At 41.2% G+C, this 10,284-nt stretch overlaps 1 protein-coding gene and 1 non-coding gene across 7 annotated transcripts in view; one reads left to right on the top strand and one right to left on the bottom strand.

Moving 5' to 3' along the window:
- The window catches only part of SLC30A6 (solute carrier family 30 member 6), a 62,778-nt gene that overhangs the window by 47,119 nt on the left and 5,375 nt on the right, over positions 1 to 10,284 (top strand). The window lies entirely within an intron of this gene.
- LOC135269758 (U6 spliceosomal RNA) lies at positions 4,993 to 5,099 on the bottom strand. Its single transcript, XR_010338021.1, has one exon. It is a non-coding gene; the product is annotated as a U6 spliceosomal RNA (small nuclear RNA).

Raw genomic sequence — 10,284 nt, forward strand, 5'->3', positions numbered from 1 at the left:
ACATATGACTTTAGTTATAATTTAAAATATAGTCTTTCATTTTTAAAACTGAAAAAAAAAGTATTTCCTTAAAATTTTCATAGAGTCTTTGATTCCTAGTTATGTTAAGAAGAGTGTAAAATGTACATGGATTCAATTCCTAATTGAGGGATTTTTTGTTGTTATTTAGGGACAGGGTCTCACTTTGTTGACCAGGCTGGTCTCAAACTCCTGACCTCAAGCAGTCCTCCCACTTTGACCTCCCAAAGTGTTGGGATTACAGACATGAGCCACAGCACCTGGCCGAGGAATGTTTTAATTTTTTTCCTTCAAACATATTAATTATCATAATACAAGAGTGTCCAGATAAGACAAATTTGTAGTCAGTGTAATTCCCAAATAAGAAAAAGTTTTAAAAAATGCAATTACTTTCTTTTTTAACTGCAGTTCTAATTTTAGATATTTTACTGAATATTTTGAAGAACTACAATAACACAACTTGCTTCAGCGTAAAATTCCATATTTTCTAATTCAGTTTGAACCTCAATACCAGAGAGACTTTATTATGACATGGTTTTACTCATATACATCAGGAATGATGAGGAAAATACAGAAAATGTAAATCACTTTAATCATCATCTAAAGAAAACTGCTGTTGATATTTTGGTGTTTATACATTTATTCCCCTTAGAAAATGAGATCATGGGCTGGGTGCAGTGGCTCACACCTGTAATCCCAGCACGTTTGGGAGGCCGAGGCAGGCAGATCACCTGAGGTCAGCAGTTTAAGACCAGCCTGGCTAACATGGTGAAACCATGTCTCTACTAAAAATACAAAATTAGCTGCGTGTGGTGGTATGGCACATACCTGTAATCCCAGCTACTCAGGAGGCTGAGGCAGGAGAATCACTTCAACCTGGGAGGCGAAGTTGCAGTGAGCCAAGATCACACCATTGCACTCCAGCCTGGGTAACAGAGTGAGACTCTGTCTCCAAAAAAAAGAAAATGAGATCATGTTGTTTTATAATTTGCTCTTTTTATTTAGTTAATTTATCATGAACAGTATTCTATGTCATTAAATACTCTTCCACAGTATCATTTTCAAAAAGCCAAATAGGGTTTGATTTTTCTAATGTAACACAAATTTCATAGATAGGCGGATCAAAGCTGGTCCAGCAGTTCAATGATGTTATCTACTTTGCAGTCTTTAGTTTCAGGCTACACTTTCATAGTGGGAAAATGGTTGCTTCACCTCCACCTTTTCCAACTCTTCCCCTCTCTCATTATTTTGGCTGTCTAAGACCTATTCTTATTACAAGAAAAACTTGAGACTGTAACATCCCCTCCCACCTTACTGGGAGGGTGCCAAGTGACCAAAGTGCCAAGAGACCAAAGATGACTTGGATAGGTCCAGCATGGCCAGGTGAATTTATTAGAACCTACCTACGGAGCACTCCTGGGCAGCAGCAGGACAGATTTAGGGATCTACCCACCTCCCATTTCTAAGCTGCTTTTAAGCTAGTTTTCTCGCTCTTTGCCTACTATATGCATGTGATGAGACTGTTTTCCTTGGTAGGGTCTCAGATGCTCTCTAAAATCTTTGGTTCTCAGGGACGCTTGCTCCTCAGCTGGGCACCATGGCTTTGGCTCAGTGCCTGGCCTTCAGAGTTCAGGCAGCGGGCATACACCCTTGAATAACCTGATGGTGGGGGACCCACCACACTACACTTCTCTAGTAAATTCTTTAGAAGGGGCCGTTGGGAACAATATTCTCTAAATTCTTGAATGTTGAAAGCAGCTTGTGGACATTATAATTAAAAATTTGTTTGACTGGATATAAAATCTTTAGTACACATTTTGTTTCAAGTTTCTTAAAAATATACTATCCCTTTTATTTCTGTCATGAAGCATTGCTGAGACAATGCCTAATGATAGTCTAATTATTTTTTTTCCTTCATATGTGACTTGATCTTTTTACTTGGATGCCCAAAGCCTTTTTTTTTTAAAAGTTCAGTACCTTTACTAGAATATGTCTTGGCATTGGTCATTCTGCCTCAGTTGTTTCAGGTATGCAGTGCACCATTTCTTCTTCTTCTTCTTCTTTCTTCTTTCTTCTTTCGTCTTCTTTCTTCTTCTTCTTTTTGGTTTTTTGTTTTTTGAAATGGACTCTTGCTCTGTTGTACAGGCAGGAGGTGCAATCTTGACTCTCTGCAACCTCTACCCCCACCCCGGGTTCAAGCAATTTTCCTGCCTCAGCCTCCTAAGTAGCTAGGATTACAGGTGCACACCACCATGCCCAGCTAATTTTTGTGATTTTTAGTAGAGATGGGGGTTTTACCATGTTGGCCAAGCTGGTCTTGAACTCCTGACCTCAAGTGATCTGCCCACCTTAATCCCCCAAAGTGCTGGGATTACAGGCGTGAGCCATCGCGCCCGGCCCACAGTACACCCTTTCAATAATGGTGTTTCAAAAATAATTTTTTAAAACATCTAATTATAGTTTATAACATTTGTTCTTTTCTTTGTGGTTTTTTTTTTTTCCCCGAGATGGAGTTCCACTCTTGTCGACTAAGCTGGAGTGCAGTGGCGCAATCTCGGCTCACTGCAACCTCCGCCCCCTGGGTTCAAGCAATTCTCCTGACTCGGCCTCCTGAGTAACTGGTATTACAAGCATGTACCACCATGCCTGGCTAATTTTTGTATTTTTAGTAGAGAGGGTTTCACCTTGTTGGCTAGGCTGGTCTCGATCTCCTGACCTCAGGTGATCTACCTGCCTTGGCCTCCCAACGTGCTTGGGATTACAGGCATGAGCCACCATGCCCGGCCTGGTTTTCTTTTTTGGAAACTTCTGTTATGTCCATGTTGGATCTTTGCCTTTCTTTTTTGTTGTTATTTTCTCTCAAATTCTTATCTCCTCTTAATTTCCTTTTGATTTTTTTTAAAACTTTTATGTCTCTTAAAGTATACCTGTATATTTACTTATGTTTTTATTTATTATGGCTGTCTTCATTTCTAAAGTGATGTTTTTTCTTGTATTATAATTGTCATCTCATTTCTAAGGTTTTCTAATTCTGATTTATGTTCTTGTTTTATATCTTTTTACTGGTTTTGAAGAAGTAGGTTATAGTTTTTATCTCACATGTAGTTTTATCTGTCTTGTGATCTTTTGTAATCGGTTTTATAGTCTCTTTTTTTTTTTACATAACTTTGTGTGGGATTTGACCCTCTGTCCTTTTCTGTTGCTCATTTTTATGTGAAATTAGTTTTTCTGAACTTTAAAATTAGGAGTGGTTTAGGGTAGTGTGTATGAATCTAGAGCTCCACCTTCTGATGATTTTGTAAAAGAAGAAAGTTTTTTATTCTGGCTCTGTTCCTCTCTGCCATTTTCACTTTTTTTTTTTTTTTTTTTTGAGACAGGGTCTCTGTCGCCCAGGCTGGAGTGAGTGCAGTGGTGTGATCTCAGCTCGCTGTAACCTCCACCTCCCGGGTTCAAGTGATCCTTTCACCTCAGCCTCTCCAGAAGCTGGGACTACAGGTGCATGCCACCATGCCTGGCTAATTTTTGTATTTTTTTTGGTAGAGCTGGGGTTTCAACATGTTGGCCAGGCCGGTCTCAAACTTCTGAACTGAGGTGATCACTTGTCTCAGCCTTCCAAAGTGCTGGGATTACAGGTGTGAGCCACTGTGCCCGGCCTATCATCACTGTTGTTGTTGTTGTTTTTAAGAGACAGAGTTCTGCCCTCTCACCCAGGCTTGAGTGAATGGTATAGATATAGCTCACTGTAGTCTCAGACTTCTGGGCTCAAGTGATCCTCCTACCTCAACCTTCCCAGTAGCTGGGATTACAGGTACACGCCACCATGCCCAGCTGATGTTTTTTATTTTTCTTGTAGAAACTGAGTCTTGCTGTGTTGCCCAGGCTGGTCTTGAACTCCTGGCCTTAAGCAATTTTACCGCTTTGTCCTCCCAAAGCGTTGGGATTCCAGACCCGAGCCACTGTGCCTGGCCCTGCCTTACATTTTTATCTGAACTTCTTCTATCCCTTGTCTCAACTGTACTACTCAGTTTGGATTTTCTTCCCATTGTTTCTTCTTGATATGGGGCTTTTTTCTAGAGGGGAGCTTTGCTTAGTTACTTTCAGGAACTCAGAGGGCTCAGACTATTCCAGCCCTTATTGCAGACCCAGTATATTTGCCCACTGTTGAAATGTGCAAAACTCCTCTCAGTTTCAGCTGCCTTTCTCATATTGGCTATCCTAGATTTCCAGTAAGTCTTGTTAGCTGCTTTGGGGTTTTTAGGTCAGTCAGATGTGCTGTTGCTTCCTGCTGCATAGATTATGTTACCTTGAAGGTCTTATAGCTTGTTTTCTTAGTTTTACGTTATATAAATGTGCCATAATTTCTTTCATCAGTCCCTTAATGAATATTTAGAATTCTCTTCTATTTTTCCTATATTAACAGGTCTGGGATAAACTTTTTTGTTTTTGTTTTTGTTTTTGTTTTTGAGATGAAGTCTCGCACTGTTGCCCAGGCTGGAGTGCAATGGCGTGATCTCGGCTCACCGCAACCTCCGCCTCCTGGGTTCAAGCAATTCTCCTGTCTAAGCCTTTCAAGTAGCTAGGACTACAGGCACGTGCCACCACGCCCAGCTAATTTTTTGTATTTTTAGTAGAGACGAGGTTTCACCATGTTAGCCAGGATGGTGTTGATCTCCTGACCTCCTGATCTGCCCGCCTCAGCCTCCCAAAGTGCTGGGATTACAGGCATGAGCCACTGCACCTGGCCTGGGATAAACATTTTTAGGGATAAACTTTTTAAATATTTGTGATTATTTCTTAAGACTAATTTTTATACGTTTTTGTAATTCAGAAAATATTCATTTCTTATGGCTTTTGATGCAAATTCCCAAATTGCCTTCTAGAATGCCTTTTAGAACTATATACTTCAGTCTTACAGTTCATTTTTTAATCATTCTTTCCTTTATTTTCTTTATTTTTTTAAATTAATCAGTTTTTAAAAATATGGAACGCTTCATGAATTTCCGTGTCGTTCTTGCACAGAGGCCATGCAAATCTTCTCTGTATTGTTCCAGTTTTAGTATATGTGCTGCCAAAGTGACCACTTAATTATTCTTTTTTTTTTTTTGAGACCTAGTCTTGCTCTGTTGCCCAGGCTAGAGTGCAGTGGCGTGATCTTGGCTCACTGCACCCTCTGCCTCCTGGGTTCAAGCTATTCTCCTGCCTCAGCCTCCTGATTAGCTGGGATTACAGGCACCTGCCACTGCGCCCGGCTAATTTTTGTATTTTTAGTAGAGACAGGGTTTCACCATCTTGGCCAGGCTGGTCTCGAACTCCTGACCTCATGATCACCTGCCTTGGCCTCCCAAAGTGCTGAGATTACCATGCCCAGCCTAATTATTCTTTTAATTGTACTAGTGACATTGGATGACTTATAAACACAAAAAATACAGTCATCAATTCAGAACTTGGCCTCTAGACCACACCCTGTGAAGTCCCTGATTAAGACCCAGAAACTTAATAAAACAAGCTTTTGAGCTGCTAAAAATTAATGTCATGAAAGCTATAAATTAACACATGCACTGTGATTATAGGAGACTTTTCCAGTTCATACTCAGAAAATAGAGTTTCCTTATTTTAATTACTTTGATTTCCATGTCAGACTGAAAGAGGATATGGCATCTTTAATAGTTATATAGTGACAACTGTGAATGGTAGTGGCAAAGAAAAGGGAGAAATCAAAGATGACTTGATTTCTAGACGTGGCTTGTCTTAGCTAAAAGTAACAAACTATTGGATAACAATGAAATTTCAAATTGTGCCAAAGAAAAAAAGACAAAAGAAAAATTTTTTAAAGAGTAATAAACTAGAAGTCAAATTTAAGGAATATAGATATTTTTTCTATCTCATGATTGACAGTGACTCTCATTATCGTTCTGTATTTAGTATTTCAAGTCATAGGTTCAGATACATCGTAACTAAACAATTTGGCTAATTTATGTGCAGTTTATGTTTGGAAGAATTTTTTTTTTCTTTTTTGAAAATCTGTGTTTATTTAGAAACCAACATGGAGTGTCTGCTGGACATTTTATTTAATTTTATTTACTCTATTTTTTTGAGACTGGGTCTGGCTCTGTTGCCCAGCCTGGAGTGCAGTGGCATGATCGTGGCTCACTGCAACCTCTGCTTCATGGACTCAAGCATCCTCACACCTTAGCCTCCCAAGTAGCTGTGACTATAGGTGTGCACCACCACACCCAGCTAGTTTTGGTATTTTTTGTAGAGATCAGGTTTCACCATGTTGTCCAGGCTGGTCTCAAACTCCTGAGCTCAAGTGGTCCATCTGCCTCATCCTCCCAAAGTGCTAGGATTACAGGCATAAGCTACCATGCCTGGCCATCTGTGACATACACACACACATAAAGTTTTTATTAGGCAAATAGTACCCAACTGTTAAAAAAAATAAGAACTTGTAACTAAGTCATAAAACAGAGATTAAATATCCTAAATAATTCTGCCATCTAGAGATAAGTACTGTCATCCTTGATACTACTCTCTCTCCCTCTGTTTCTTTATGTTTTATTTTATTTTTTATTTATTGAGACAGGGTCTTGCTCTGTCACCCAGCCTAGAGTGCAGGGGCACAGTCGTGGCTCACTGCAGCCTCAACCCTCTAGGCCCAAGCAGTTTTCTTGTCTCAGCCTTCCCCGTAGCTGGGACTTCCAATAGCTAGGGCACCTAAGTTGATGCCATGTCTTTGCTATAGTGAATAGTGCTGTGATGAATGTGCAAGTACATGTGTCTTTTTGGTAGAAAGATTTTTTGTCTTTTGGATATATACCCAGTTATGGGATTGCTGGGTCAAATGGTAGTTCTGTTTTAAGTTCTTTGAGAAATCTTCAAACTGCTTTTCAGAGTGGCTGAACTAATTTACATCCCCACTGTTACATTCCCTTTTCTCTGCAGACTCACCAGCACCTATTGGTTTTTTTGACTTTTTAATAATAATCATTCTGACTGGGCATGGTGGCTCATGCCTATACTGTAATCCCAGTACTTTGGGAGTGGAGGCAGGTGGACCACCTGAGGTCAGGAGTTCGAGACCAGCCTGACCAACATGGCAAAACCCCGTCTCTACTAAAAATATAAAAATTAGCCAGGTGTGGTGGCACGGGCCTATAATCCCAGCTACTTGGGAGGCTGAGGCAGGAGAATTGCTTGAACTGGGGAGGTGGAGGTTGCAGTGAGCTAAGATTGCACCACTGCACTCCATCCTGGGCAATAGAGCAAGACTGTGTCTCAAAAAATAAATAAATTAATAATAATAATAATAACCATTCTGACTGGTGTGGGATAGTATCTCATTGTGGTTTTGATTTGCATTTCTCTGCTGATTAGTGATGATGAGCACTTTTTTTATATTTCTTGGCCACTTGCATGACTTCTTTTGAGAAGCATCTGTTCGTTTTTTTTTTTTTGAGATGGAGTCTCACACTGTCACCCAGGCTGTAGTGCAGTGGTGCCATCTCCACCTCCTGGGTTCAAGCAATTCTCCTGCCTCAGCCTCCCGAGTAGCTGAGACTACAGGCGTGTGCCACCATGCCCAGCTAATTTTTTTGTATTTTTAGTAGAGACACGGTTTCACCATGTTGGCCAACATGGTCTCGATCTCCTAACCTCATGATCCGCCCACCTCGGCCTCCCAAAGTGCTGGGATTCCAGGCATGAGCCACTGCACCTGGCCTTTTTTCTCATTTTTTAATGGGGTTGTTTTTTGCTTGTTCAATTAAGTTCTGTATAGATTCTGATATCAGACCATTGTCTCACGCATAATTTGCAAATATTTTCTCCCATTCTGTAGGTGTTTCTTGGTTGTCTTGCAGGATTCTTATAGTTTGAGGTCTTACATTTGTTTATTTATTTTATTTTATTTATTTATTTTGAGATGGAGTCTCACTCTGTCACCCAGGCTGGAGTGCACTGGCATTATCTCGGCTCACTGCAACCTCCGCTTCCCGGGTTCAAGTGATTCTCCCACCTCAGCCTCCCAAGTATCTGGGACCACAGGCGCGCATCACCATGCCCGGCTGATTTTTTGTATTTTTAGTAGAGATGGGGTTTCACTGTGTGAGTCAGGATGGTGTCAATCCCCTGACCTCGTGATCCACTGTCTTGGCCTCCCAAAGTGCTGGGATTACAGGAATGAGCCATCTCGCCTGGCCACATTTACTTTTTTTGAGATGAAATCTAGTTCTGTCTCCCAGGCAGGAGTGTAGTGGCGTGATCTCGGCTCACTGCAACCTCTGCCCCTTGAGTTCAAGTGATTCTTCCACCTCAGCCTCCCAAGTAACTAGGACTACAGGCATTTGCCACCACGCCTAATTTTTTTTTTTTTTTTTTTTTTTTTTTCTTTTTGTAGATACAGGGTTTCACCATGTTGGTCAGGCTGGTCTTGAACTCCTAACCTCAGGTGATCCCAAAGTGCTGGGATTATAGGCATGAGCCACAGTGCCCAGACAGGGTCTTAAACTGAAATCTTTAATCCATCTTCAGTTAATGTTTTTATATGGTGAAAAGTAAAGGTCCACAGCCGGGCATGGTGGTTCATGCCTGTAATCCTAGCACTTTGGGAGGGTGAGGCCGGCGGATCATCTGAGCTCAGGAGTTCGAGACCAGTCTGACCAACATGCTGAAACCCTGTCACTACTAAAAATACAAAAATTAGCCAGGCATGGTGGAGCACACCTGTAATCTCAGCTACTTGGGAGGCTGAGGCAGGAGAATCGCTTGAACCCAGGAGGTTGCAGTGAGCTGAGATTGTGCCACTGCACGCCAGCCTGGGTGACAGAGTGAAATGCCATCTCAAAAAAAACAAACAAAAAAGTAAAGGTCCAGGTTCATTCTTCTGCATACGGCTAGCCAGCTATCCTAGTACCATTTGTTGAACAGGGAGTCCTTTCCCCACTGCCTATTTTTGTGGACTTTGTCGAATATCAGATGCCTGTAGGTATGTGGCTTTATTTCTGGGTTCTCTATTCTGTTACACTGGTCTCTGTGTGTTTTTTTTTTACCAGTACCATGCTGTTTTGGCTATGTTAGCTTTATAGTTTGAATTCAGGTAATGTGATGCTTCCAACTTCATTCTTTCTGCATAGAATTGCTTTAACTATTTGGGCTCTCTTTTGGTTCCATATGTATTTTAGAATAGTTTTTCCTAGTCCTGTGAAAAATGACATTGGTAGTTTGATAAGAATAGCATTGAATCCGTAGATTGCTTTGGACAGTGTGGCCATTTTAATGATACTGATCTTCCAATCCATGAGCATGGAATGTTTTTCCATTTGTTTATACCATTTGTGATTTCTTTGAGCAGTGTTTCACAGTTCTCCTTGTAGAGATCTTTCACCTCCTTGGTTAGATGTATTTCTAGGTATTTTATTTCTTTTGTGGATGTTGTAAATGGGATTGAATTCTTTTTTTTTTTTCCTTGATACAGGGTCTCTCTCTTTGTCACCCAGGCTGGAGTGCAGTGGTGCAGCCACTGCAGCCTCAACCTCTCAGGTTCAATCAGTTCTCCCACTTCAGCCTCCTGTGTAGCTGAGTAGCTGGGACTACAGACATGTGCCACCATATCCAACTTTTTTTTTTTTTTTTTTTGGTTGAGATGGGGTTTCACCGTGTTGCTCAGGCTGCGGGATTGTGGGGTCGGGGCGGGGGGTGTGTGTGTGTACCAAAACTTTAAAAACATAGTTTATGGGCCAGGCATGGTGGCTTACACCTGTAATCCCAGCCCTGTGGGAGCCTGAGGCAAGCGGATCGCTTGAACCTGGGAGTTCAAGACCAGCCTGAGCAACATGGTGAGAGCTCATCTTTACAAAGAAAACAAAAAAACTTAACTAAAAAAAAACCCATAATTTATGGTGAACACTTTTTCAAGTTAACAAATGTACTTCTAACCCTCATTGTAATGCCTGGTGCTCTCTATCCCTTAGAAACCCTGAGATCATCTTTGATGAGTCAATCTCCCTCATCCTTTATTTCCAGTTGGGTATCAAGTCCTTCCATTTCTGCCCCTGGAATATGGTGTATCTATTTGTCCCTCTCTGATTCCACTATTGTCCTAGTTCAGCTCTCCTCATTTCTTTTGTTTTGTTTTCTTTTGTTTTTTGAGACAAAGTCTTGCTCTGTCACCCAGACTGGAGTGCAGTGGCATGATCTCTGCTCACTGCAATGTCCACTTCCCGGGTTCAAGCGATTCTCCTGCCTCAGCCTCTCGAGTAGTTGGGATTA

Source organism: Aotus nancymaae, unplaced genomic scaffold (assembly GCF_030222135.1).
Source record: "Aotus nancymaae isolate 86718 unplaced genomic scaffold, 86718_ANA_hifiasm-v0.15.2.pri h1tg000057l, whole genome shotgun sequence".
Taxonomy (NCBI): Eukaryota; Metazoa; Chordata; class Mammalia; order Primates; family Aotidae; genus Aotus; species Aotus nancymaae.